The sequence below is a fragment of the Macaca mulatta genome, chromosome 20, assembly GCF_049350105.2.
Source record: "Macaca mulatta isolate MMU2019108-1 chromosome 20, T2T-MMU8v2.0, whole genome shotgun sequence".
Taxonomy (NCBI): domain Eukaryota; kingdom Metazoa; phylum Chordata; class Mammalia; order Primates; family Cercopithecidae; genus Macaca; species Macaca mulatta.
Window position 1 is genome coordinate 46,413,578 of NC_133425.1, and position 12,868 is coordinate 46,426,445.

General features: G+C 46.6%; 1 long non-coding RNA gene across 2 annotated transcripts in view; it reads left to right on the plus strand.

The window, feature by feature from the left end:
- The first annotated feature begins 7,381 nt into the window (after window positions 1-7,381).
- The window catches only part of LOC106995012 (uncharacterized), a 67,074-nt gene continuing 61,587 nt past the window's right edge, over window positions 7,382-12,868 (plus strand). For both annotated transcript variants that reach the window (XR_013411594.1, XR_001441729.3), the window contains exon 1: window positions 7,382-7,704. This is a non-coding gene — a long non-coding RNA (uncharacterized LOC106995012). The remainder of the gene's footprint in view (window positions 7,705-12,868) is intronic.

Sequence of the window (12,868 nt, forward strand, 5' to 3'; positions counted from 1 at the left end):
TCCAAGCTAGCCTAGTGGGGAGTGGAGGTCTGTGGCATGTGGCTTGCTGTTTGGAAAGAGGAAGCCCACATTGTGTGCCAGGACTAGGCTGGGAGCTTCATGTACCCTTCCTCCCTCAGTCCCTTGGGTGGGGTATAGGAGCACAGCCATCCTCATTTTGTCCATTTTACAGAGAGGAAATTGAGATTCAGGGAGGACAAATATTTCCCTGAACAGTGCAGCTGGAATTGAAAGCCTGCCATAAAGCTGGAAGAGTGTGTGCTGAGATCCTGCATTCCTGTGAAGAAAATAAGAAATTGCGTGTTAAATGTTCTCTAAGTATTTGGACCCTGCAAGGTGCAGTTTTGTTGCAAAGGCTGGAAGAAGATGGCAGCCCCTTCTGTCCTAGTTCCTAAGCCTCTGTCAATTGTGCTTCCAATTTCTCAGCCAATAGAAACCAAAGAAGTTCTTCTTTGGGATTCTCTCAACAAGCTCAAACTCTTCCAAAGAGCAGTGAGAAGACTCAGTTTGGATGTGGATTCCTCCCTGGAGTGTTCTAGACCAAGAAAGAGGAAATAACAAAGTACTGAAATAGTGAATTGGGCAGATGGACCCTCTGCATCCACTGTACCGGAGGAAGGTGATGGAAGACAGAGTGAGCTAAATTTGCTGTCTGTGAAACATTAGGAAAGAGGAACCTAACAGAAAGCTGGGTCACTTTCAGAAGATACAGACCTCCTTGGGCTTAATGAAAAAGCATATTAATTAACAGAAATCTAAGGCACACACACATACTCCCATCTGGCAATAATCAAATGCCTAAAACAGGCTTATATTGCTGCCATCTGGCCATGGAAGGTGGTGATTCTCACTGCCCAATGCAGAGCTGCCCCTCCATCCCACCTTGAAATCCTGGGGCAGACTGGGGAGCTAAAAGTGGGCAGCCTGAGAATCCCCCAGGCACAGAAACAGGGGCAGAGGGCTTGTCTGCAGAGATGGCAGCAGGCTGGGACAGAAGCAACCTGTGCCTTCAAGTAGTGAGGGAGGAGACTGATTTCCCATTTATAGCAATGTCATAGAGTTGCTGACTCCAATCAATGAATTTAAAGTTTTATTTATTCAGAACAAGCGTCTTCAAAAAAATTCAGTATTATAGTACAGGAGGCACGTGGATATGAAGAAAATTGTGAGGATAGTACACAAAGAAAAATGGTGGAAGTTTGGGATTCACATTTATAAGTTAGAGTGTACAGAACAAGCCAGGAAGATGAAAGGATCTAGGAGTTTGCAAAACGGTGTGTGATGCAACAGAATTTCTGACTCCTTCAAGTGGTTTCCTGGGCAATGAAGTTCAACCAGTGCCCAGCAAATTGCCTTTTTGCATAAAAGACCCCAGAGAACGAGTTAGACCTTGGAGGCTTTGCAATGAGTTAGGAACTATAAACTTGATAGGTCTGTGGTTTCCCACCCCCCAACCCCCACACCCTTTTCCTTTTCTGAACTGCATGGCTTCTCCCTGGCAGAAAGAAAGAAAGAAAAGAAAGAAAGAAAGAAAGAAAGAAAGAAAGAAAGAAAGAAAGAAAGAAAGAAAGAAAGAAAGAAAGAAAGAAAGAAAGAAAAGAATATTTGTGTGTAGTTGCATATTTTTCTGGAAACCTGTTTCTGAACTGTATCATAGCTTCCAGTAATAACCCGTTCCTGTGGTTCAGAGATCTTCTATCAGCCTATTTTAGGCATTTGATTATTGCCTCACGAATAATAATAGGGACTCATTTTGTCAAAGAGCAGGCTGGAAGATCTAGTGTAAATCGTAGTGTATAATTGCTCAGTGACTACCATTGAAAATTCCTAGTTACTGGAGTAAAAGAGCATCTCTCTTAGGTGCAAGAAGCCAGTTTTTCATGTAATAATCATTAGGCTGTGAGACAGCAAGCAGAGAAACCCACCCAGAGAGCAAACTTAGTGTAAAGAAAAGGGAGAAGAAAGAAAAAGAGAGGGAAAAATCGTGAAAACACCTGTTGGGCTCCTTCACACTGCCTGGGAGAGAAGTTCAGCCAGAATCTAGGAGAAGCCTTGGACTAGCTGCGTGTCCAGTCTGCAGCCAGTGGCCCTAGTGGCAGGTGGCAGGTAACTGCGGGGTGAGCATGCAATTCCTTTGAGACAGGCAGTGAGCAATGGGCCTGGGGTCCACTCTGATGAACGTTTAGAGAATTTCAGTATTCCTCCAGCCTACTCACAGTGCACGTGCACACACACCCAGACCTAGAAGGTTTTGGAATGGTCCGTCCTGTGGGGCTCAAAGTCATTGAATGTCTGGGGGAGCTTTCTACCTTCTGGTGACCAAGGAGCTATTGCCTGTGGGAAAACTCCCTAACTGGAAACACCCTTTCCAGCCCAGTCACTGTGCTGGATCCCTTCTGAAGGACTCACCATTTCCAAATAATCCAAGTGATGAGGGGCATGGGGAAACATTGTCAAGGCCTACACGGTGTGACTTCGGGATTGCCTGAAGTCTACCCAGGAGCGAAATTCTCTATCCCCTGCCTGGTCCTGGAGCCTGAAATTCTGAACATTTTGGGTTAGTTGTGGATATTTCTGTGACTGGAGACTGATGGTTTTGGATGTTTCATTCCGATAGATGAGAAAACTCCTACTTCATGTTTGTTCCTGTGTCTTGTAAAAATAAATCAAGAACTCGAGACATAGATGCTAGCACTTAAATTGTGCTGAAAATGTGCCCACAGTGTTGTAAGTTCTTAACGTGTATTAATTCATTTAACTCAACATCCGTGAGCCGAGAACTATCATTATGCTGACCGTACAGACAGGAAAGCAGAGGTCAGGAGAGATGAGGCAAAGTGCCGCTGCCTGATAGGTGGCTGAGAAGGATTCAAGGTTGGTGGCGGGGCCTCAGCATCTATAGGCTCGCCCTGGCACAATACTGTCTGGCTCATCCTTGGTTTCAGAAGTAAACACCACATCTCCTCATTTTCTCTTTCTGGACAAAATATTCTGGGACCAGAGCTAGGGGTAGGAGGGGTAGATGTGGAAGCGTTGTTCCGGCGTGTTGACCCTGTAGGTAGAAGGCTGCTATGCATAGTCCTCTTTTGGGCTGGCACTGCACTTTACAGTGTACATTGCCCATCCTCTCACGTCCGTGACTTTATTTTATTCCAGCTCAACTGTACCTAGCAAGGATCTCCAAGAAATACACTACCTGTCTCTCTTAGTTTCTCTTTATTATCAAACTGTGTACGTCAGGAAACTTCTGCAGGCCTTTTTTTTCTTCTTCTTTTTCTTTTTTTCTTTTTTCTTTTTATTTTTTTTTTGAGACAGAGTTTCTTGTCACCCAGGCTGTAGTGCAATGGCATGATCTCAGCTCACTGCAACCTTCGCCTCCTGGGTTCAAGAGATTCTCCTGTCTCAGCCTCCTGAGTAGCTGGGATTACAGGCACAAGCCACCATTCCCTGGCTAATTTTCGTATTTTTGGTAGAGATGAGGTTTCACCATGTTGGCCAGGCTTGTCTTGAACTCCTGACCTCAGGCAATTCGCCTGCCTCAGCCTCCTAAAGTGCGGGGATTACAGGCGTGAGCCGCCGCACCCAGCTCGCCATAAGCTTTTTAAAGAGGAACCAGGCTTTATGGTTCAAAACCAGGACAACCAATAGGCACTTCCAGGCCACTTATTAGGGGTGGGACCTTGGGCTGATCCTGTAACTTGTCTGGACCTCGATTTGTTCTGTGACATGGGAATGAGAAGTCTCCTTTGCTGACTGGAAGAACTCACATGCCCAACTCATCTCCTCATCTTACAGGACTCAGCCTGAAGGTGCCCCAGGATGGTTTGGGACCCCCCATGGGCTCCTATAGCCCCCTTTGTTTCCCCCAGAGAATCTAGATGTCTCTCATGTTGTCTGCGCTGTCGTTGTCGAATGCCTTCCCCACTGGACTGCCTGTTCCTGGAAGGTGTGGCTCACTTTTGAACTTGAACAACGTTTTATTCATCTTTGGAGAAACAACTATGAGCTGATGGTCATCTTTCCTTTGAGATTTAATTACAATCGATTGAATTATTCGTTCCCTCATTGGTGAGAAAGCTAGCATAACCCTCAATATCTTGAAGGATTCTTATGTCTCATCTACTCCTCTCTTATATCCAAATTCTTGCTTTCCACTCTCTGTTTTGCACCTCACTCACTAGCTGAAGGTTAGCCAAGATTTAGCAAAAATAAATACAGGAAAAACAGTTAAATTTGAATTTCAGATAAACAATGGATTTTTTAAGTATAAGTATGTCCCATGCAATATTGGGGACCTTCTTATGTTAAACAATTATTGACTGTTTATCTGAGATTTATATTTTCCTGAAAACCCTATATGTTACCTGGCATCCCTCTGCTGGCCTATCTCCACATGACATCACCTCTCTAGGAATTGTTCTGATATTCTCATTCCTTAAAGGACCATCAGCTCAAGACTGCCCATCTAACATGTGGTACTGAGGTTGGGAGAAGTGGAGGGTGGGTGAGATGACAAGGAGCAGAGCAAGCAACCTCCTGTCGGAAGCTGTGCATCCCTGTTCTTAACTGTTCTTGGTTATTCCAAAGACTGGTAAGCCTTTCCTTGGCGGTGTTTTCTAAAGGGCTCCAGCCTCTAATCGTGCTGTAGGGACGCCATCTCTGTGCTTCACGTTCTGTGTTCAATGTCTGAAAACCAAAATATCTGTTGTCCTGTGATGCGGTGGCCCACTCTGCAGCCCATGCCCCAGGTAAACTCCAGGGCCAGCTTGGCACCAGTGAGACCTCACCAACCAAAGTGCTTTGTGGGACAAAGGGGTATTAATGCTGAGACTTCAGTCCATACAGTAGCCACAGAAAAAGAGATTTTAATGAGAGGAGTCTGGGGTCCGTGTTATGGGGGGTCCTGCCCTGCCTCACAGAGGCATGGCTTCTTTCCAGAAAAATGATGCCAAGGAAAGCAAGTGACATGTAAATGCTTCTCTTCTTTAGGAAAAAAGAAGTAATGCTTATCAAGCATCTTCTATATACCAAGCATGATATTGCAAAGAGACAACCAATAGACTGTATCCAGGTAGCACATGCCTTCTTCTTAGACCTGTTCAGTGCTTAAGAGTATTTGAGCCAATATTTAAATTTTATGAATTTCATGTAAAAGTCTGAATTTCCAGCCTCCTTGAAAAAAATCAAAGCTGTGGCCACAATGGGAGCACCATTGGTTGGATCTGAGTAGAGCTGGTCTTTAGGCTTTATGCTGTGTAGGCCACGTACTCTCCACTTCACCCCACTCCCCACCAGTCCCTATTATCCTGATGCTTCTGCCCTAAACATGTTCTGGGTGCTTTACATATTGATCCAGTTAAATCCCCATCATCAATTATTAGACGGTGCCATGAACTGAATTGAGTCTCTCCAAAATTCATGTGTGACTGTATTTGGAGATAAAGCTCCCAAGGAAGTAATTAAGGTTAAATGAGTTTATTAGGTTGGGACCCTGCTCTGATAGGTATTTAAAAGAGAGAGATAGTGCACACAAAGAGATCATGTGAGCACCCAATGAGATAGCAGTTCTACCTAAGAGAAGAGGCCTCAGAATGAAACCTGCTGACACCTTGAACTTGGAGCCTTCAGAACCATTATGAGAAAACACATTTCTGTTCGAGTCACTCAGCTTATAGTATTTTGTTATGGCAGCCTGAGCCAACCAATACAGATGGGTATATTATAGTTCTCTTACAGATGCAAAATTAGAAGTCAAGAAGTTGAATAAGTTGTATATGTAGAAAGTAGCAGAACCAGGTTAAAATCCAGGTTTTTCTGACCAAAGTAAGATATAGTCTGAAGGCTAGAGCTTATAAGCCACAGGACCTCTCCTACAGTGGATCACTGGTCTGTCCCCTGACCCTTTACATTCCCCGTCTAGCCTCATAGACTTATTATCCTAAAAGGTCCTGCCAACTCCAGTATCTATTGGCTTCTGGGAAACTGCTTCCCTTGCGCAGCCATTGACCTTGTAACCGTCACCGAATGCATGGCTTAGCGCCCCTCCTCCATGAGATCTGCCTTGACCCCTTTGTATGAATGCTCATTCCACAGCCTGCTCAGCACTTTGCAGCACTTTGTCTGTGCTCCTGCCCTGCCCTGATGGCACTTCCCATGGGTTGCCTGATAGTAGAGATGCGTGTCAAGCATCGGTCCCCTTGAAGGCAGGGCCAGCTCTCAGCCACCCTAGTATATAGCTGAGGTCAGATGGTAGAATGCCTCCCAATGCTGGGCAGGGCCCCTCAGTGGGAGAAACTGGTCGAGTCCAGAGATGAGAGTGTCGGGGGGACTGTGGTTGGTGGGAGCGTTCAAGCCCTGTCTATAGGGAGCTTCTGCTACTCGGTTCCCAACGTCTGTTGCCATGAGGGCGTGTGCCTGGGGTGGACAAGTCTGGCTTTTTGTAACAGCAGTCAGAAATCCAGATGAACCTGTTTCTAATGCTTAAAGGTTGGCCATGATTTCTTATTTTTCTGAACTCTGCACAGATCAAACACAGTACATCTAGGATCATGTTACAGATCGTCATGGATTCGGACCCAGACTGTGGCTCCTGCAGTGATGCCTGGGCTGGTTCTCAACAGTAGGTCTGCGGGTGGGAGAAGGTGACAGAAAGTTGCACCAGACAGTCAATGTCCAGCACCCGGCTGCTCTGGGAAAGCCCGCCCGGCCTTGCCCTACATACCTGGCCAAGCCTAGAAAAAGAACAGAGTTACGGACTGCGCTTCCTACCCCAGCTGGATTTGTGACCCAGTAATTGACTTTTTCTCTGGATCCTCCAGTGCAGCTCCTGTTGCTTCTCCTCCGAGCCAGTGAGGCAGGAAGCCAAGGCGTCTCTGGAAGGCCCTGAGATCCTAGTGGAGGTTGCCTGGGTGAGGCTTCCAGGGGGAGCACTTCCAGCCTGAAAAGCCAGGGCTCTTTCTCTGTTGAGTCACTGCTCTGAGCCTCCCATGGTCTCCCCCCTCGGAGCTCCAGGCACTGGACATGGTAGATTTAGGCTCCTATGGACAATTTGGGTTTGCAAGGATTTGGTGGCCAGATCTACACAGTGAGCCTTTCTATAGAACATCGCAAATCTGATGCAGTAAAGAAAGGCATATAGTATATATAGTATATATATACTATATAGTATATAATATAGTTATGTAGGGCAATCTGTTTGCCCTGTACCCCTAGGCCACCCAAAGCAGGGAGTCCTCAGGCCACAGGGCTTCCTTGGCCCTGGCCTATCCAACTTCAGAAGGGGTGGGGCTTAGCTTGGAAAGCTGCCAGGGAATGCCAGGAGGTTCCCCATGCATGAAAATCTTTTCCTCAGGGCACTGCAAAGGCCCTCCTGGTTCTAACTCTCTAAGAAGCTGTTTTTCCCTGATGTCCCTTGAGCTGTAAGATTCCGAAGTACCCTGGAATGGAGAAGCATGGAGAGAGTTCCTGCTTCCCCACTCCAGCTGTATCTGAGCCAGCATGGCCTCTGCCCACAACTAGGTGGGGCATGTGAAGAGCACTGTGCCCAGGTATTGGTGCAGAGGGCAGGTGCCAGGGAGAGCGGGCTGGACCAGGTCACTACAGCAAAGCCACAGGGCAGCAAGCAGTTGAAAGGAGAGGCTTTGGAGTCAGGCGGATCTGAATTTCAACCTCCAGTTGTTCCATTGTGAGACTCTGAGACCTAGGGTAAGTCATCAAACTGCTCTCACTTCAGTTTTCAGTTCTGTAAATCAGAGATAATGAACTACCTACCTCGCAGGGGAGGCTCAGTCCACAAAAAGTGCTTAGCACAGTGCCAGGCACACGGTAAGCACTTAATACATGGTGGCTGCTACAATTAAAACCCATTCAGGCCAGGCACGGTGGCTCAGACCTGTTATCCCAGCACTTTAGGAGGCCGAGGCGGGCAGATCCCTTGAGGCCAGGAGTTCGAGAACAGCCTGGCCAACATGGTGAAACCCCATCTGTACTAAAAGTACAAAAATTAGCTGGGCGTGGTGGCGCACACCTGCGATCCCAGCTACTCAGGAGGCTGAGGCAGGAGAGTCCCTTGAACCCAGGAGGTGGAGGTTGAAGTGAGCTGAGATTGCACCACTGAGTGAGGCTTGGTCAACAAATAAACAAACCCACTCAGTGAGGCAGTTTTGAAAGACTGATTTGGTTGTATTTGCAAAATTACCAACATCATACCTTTCGACTCAGCCTATCAGTTTAACTGGAGCCGAGAATTAGTCCTAAGGAAATAACACAGGTTGAGTATCCCTTACCTGAAATGCTTGGGACCAAAAATGATTTGGATTCCAGGTTTTTTTGTTTGTTTGTTTGATTGATTGATTTTCAAATACTGGCATTACACTTACCAGTTGAGGATCTCAAATTTGTAACCTGAAGGGCTCCACTGAGCATTTCCTTTGAGCATCATGTTGGCACTCTAAATGTTTCAAAGTTTGGAGCATTTCGGATTTTGAATTTTCATATTAGAGGTACTCAACCTGGGCAGGGCGCAGTGGCTCACACCTGTAATCCCAGCACTTTGGGAGGCCAAGGTGGGCAGCTCACCTGAGGTCAGGAGTTCAAGGCCAGTCTGGACAACATGGCAAAACTCCGTCTCTACTAAAAATACAAAAATTAGCCAGGAGTGGTGGTGGGCACCTGTAATCCCAGCTACTCGGGAGGCTGAGGCGGGAGAACTTCTTGAACCCAGGAGGCAGAAGTTGCAGTAAGCTGAGATCACACCACTGCACTCTAACTCGGGCAACAGAGAACAAGACTCTGTCAAAAAAAAAAAAAAAAAGAAGAGGTACTCAATCTGTACTAAACATGAAAATTGTTTTATCTACAAAGATGTTCATCAGAGCATTCTTTGTGGTACTGAAAAGGTGAAATAACTGAAATGTTCAACACTAAGGGGATGGTTATCACTAATGTGATAATACATCTCCCATTTATTGAGTGCCTTCCATGCAGCAGACACTAAACTTACATTGTTTCATTTATTCATGATAGTGATGCTTTCCCCATCTAAGAGATAAGAAATGGGACATAGGAGGACATCCTTAGCTGGAGGTCACAGGCTGAGGTTTATCATGACCCAATCACAACGCATAGATGAGTGGCTGCTGGTGGTTGTCGAGGGTGGAGGAAGCTGAGAAATAGAAGCGCATTCTCCCCAAGAGAGAAGGGTTGTTAAGACTAAGATGGAAAGAACTGGGTGGGATGTGATCAACACCTCTGTTGTCAGAGCTGAGTCTTGGGAGGAGGAAGTCAAATGTTGGCATCTGTTTCCAGGGCTTGCCTGTCCACCAACCAATGATGCAAATGAGCTGACATCAACCAAGAGAGTAGCAGAGGTGTCTGCAGGGTGAAATGAGTCAGCAAGGGATGTGCTGGACTGCTCCCCATACCCAGAGCTTTGCCGTGTTGTCACCCCTAGGGCTGAAGGGGAGAAGAGAAAGTAGTGCTTCCCTGTGAGAACTAGAATTGCAGGAAGGGCCACCTGGTGGGAGGTGTCACCATGCAAGGATTCAGCTCCTAGCAGAGACACAACAATAAAGCAAGGAGGCACCCAGGGAGAAATTATCCACCTTATCTCTCTGCTCACCTGCTCATCTCCTGCTTTATCAGCCAAGCCTGACCAGAAGCCAGAGGGTAAGGAGGCTGGATATGTGGTCCCCAACAATTAACCTCAAGGCCGAGAACAGAGCAGAGAACAAGTCCAGGAGGAGGGCTAACAGAATAACCAGTGTTGCATGACACCAGGGTGCCTTTCTGGGGAATACATGAGATAACTGGATAACTTTGAAAAGTTAAAAACCGCAAAGGTGAGGTATTTGTGTTGAGTTGGTAGGACACAATTGTATCATCTTTTAGTTTTCATTACTCAGCTAACACCGAGAGTGTGCTGACCTGAATCTATTCACTGGGGACAGATGCTTGACATGGTCCTTGCTATCAGATGTTTATAATCTAGTTGGGGAGAGAGAGAAAAAAAAAAAAGATAAAATAAGGAAATTGCAATGCAAGTAATGAGATGAATACTAACATCGGAGTGTGCACGCCAGCACTGAGGACTGGGAAGGGGGAAGAGGGGCAGGCCAGTTGCCTGGTGGTGGGTTGCCAGGGGCAGGGTCCAGGAGAACTGGATTCTAGCCCTGTGGGCCTTTGGGCAAGTTACTCCTTCCCTCTGACCTGCAGTTTCCTCATCTATAACATGAAGAGAAGTCTTCCCACCACATTGCTCTCCAGGATGAGGTGAGAATAAGTGATGAGGTGAGTGTCCTGCCACTTTAGAAAGATAAAACTCAGCTTATGATGACCATGGAGGCCTAAGCTCCCTGTGATGCCATTATCCTCATTCAGTTCTGAGACGGTTTCAGGGCTCTCTGTAGAATTTGTTCTCTAGATGGAGGATGAGAGGGGATCATTAACTGGAAGACCTTGGCTTATTTTCCCTTATGGTCCCAGATGTGTGAGCATGACAATGATTTCTCTTAATTTTTTATTTAAAAACTTGGCCTAGGGAATATGAGGGAGTGAGTTACATGGCTTCAAATTTCTTCTAACTCTGAAACTCCAAGTTACTCCACTTTGGGATCCCTGGCTTTCTATAAACAACATCAAAAACAATCATCTACCCTTCTATGCAATCTTTAAAAACACTATCCATTCATCCATCCATCCATCCATCCACTCATCCACCTATTTCTCATTCATTCATCTATTCATCTGCTCATTATCCATCCATCACCCATCCATCTATCATCCATCTATCCATCTGTCCATCCATCATCCACCCATTCCTCATCCATCTCTCCATTTATACACACATACATGTGTCCTTCATATGTACATACACATGCCAAGTCCAGTGCCAGGCCCCACGAGTGAAACAAGGCAAGAGTTCTGCCCTCAAAAAGCTTCTCATCTGGCAGAGGAGCTATGAAAAATTCAACAAGAGGCAAAATCCACTAGAAAGCAGGGTGAATATAACTGAGTAGTTAGTGACATAGACAGGAAAAGTTCAGAAAAGAGTGAGACCACTGGAAACTTCCAGAGAAGAAGTGGCCTTCCCAGACCACTGGTGTCTGGACACAGCCCTAAAGAAGAAGGGTTTCAACTTGATCCTGGGCTCCTGAGGCCAGGGACTTCTCATGCCCCATGGCACCCCATCCTAGGCTGGGCCAAAGGACAGTGAGAAATCTTGTCTTCGAAGGGCATGTTCCTAAGCTGGACCCAGCTTCCTTTCCAGCCAGCAACTCTGATCGTATCTTTTCTTGGGCTGGACTTTAAGCCTCTATTCTGCTGACCAGCCCCAGTACTGCAAACATCTTTTAAATTCTCTTTGGAAACAAGGGGATGCAGATGGGAGTTGGAAGTTGCAGGACAAGAATCCAGCCCACAGTACTTCGACCTGGAGGTGCATTCACAGAGTAGCTCCACACACTGAGGGCTGACCCCCATTCTGCCTGGCAAATGCACTTTTTGCTTTCCTGGCTTGGCCATAAATAACCCGGCCACCTCTAATTTGGCCTCCAATACCCTGACCAGCCGTGATTTATTCACAGACCAAAACAGGCATCTCTAATTTGCTAACCAATCGCTGCAATTCTGGCCTCTCCAACCAATAATTCTGCCATCTCTAATTTGCCAATAAATAATTCTGCAGCCTCAAATTTACTAACCAATAATGTGACCAATTTGCTGACCAATGGTTGTGTCAAGGCATAATGGTGCCCCTAGCAGATGGTAATTTGCTAAGCAATATTCGGACCTTTCCCCCTTTAGCAATAAAGAATCTTCGTGATCTTTGAATTCCGAATCCATTGCTTTGCTCAGAAGGATGCTCCAGGCTGCTGAGCTGCAGAAGGCTCCTCCCCAAAGCTTGTGCTTACCTATACATTTTCTTTCTCCTTTTCTCTCTCTCTCTCTCTCTCCCCTGCAATCACAGTTAGTGTCTTGGAATATGAGAGATGTCTTGGCATGTTCATTTTACATATGGAGCTGTTGAGACCCAGAAAGAGATAGTGACTTGCCCAAGATCACACAGCAAGGTCATAGTAGAGCTAGGATTAAAACGCAGGTCCCTTGGCTGCCAACCAAATATCCCAGCTACACTATCCCCAGAAGCAGACTTCCTTCCTCAGGGAATCTGCACCAAGGAGCAGGTTGACGCTGGCTGGGCCAGCTGCCATCGGACTTCGGTTTGTCCTCAGCCAAGTTCCCCTAGTGCCAAGAGAGGGAGGAAGTTGACCCTGCTGACCCCACCACCTAGGGGGTCTGAGAACTGGACAGGAAGGAGATTAGCTGTGCCACACAGAGGTCTTGGCCCGATTTCAGTCCCAGGAAATGCTGGCTTTCAGCAGAAACCAAGAGCCAAATCCCACATCCCTTAAGAGAGTTGGCACCCACATTTCCCAGAATGAGTAAGAACAAGAGTTCAGAAAAGTAAAGCAGATATCCCTCCCCCAGTAGGTCCTGGGGACAAGGCACGGTGGCCCCATGAAAACACAGGAGATGCCTTAGCACAGAAAATCCTAACCATGTCTGGGGCCAAGGGGAGCCATTTAGAGGAACATCCGCTTGGTCCCTTCCCCACTTCCCAGGTCAGAGGTGAGCCTAAGCTGGCCCTTCCCAAATATTTGTGCAGTTCAGAAAGACAACACCTCATTTGACTGTTTCTGCCCTTTCATCTGAAAAGGTCTATGTGGCTCATTTTTATGCTCATGGCTCTTTTCAGAAGTTAAAGCAGAGTAAAACCAACAACAGTGCTTTGAGAATTGGAGGGAGGGTTCCTAGGGATGTCAGAACATGCCTGGACCCCCTCTGAGTGCCACTGAACCTAAGGGACTGC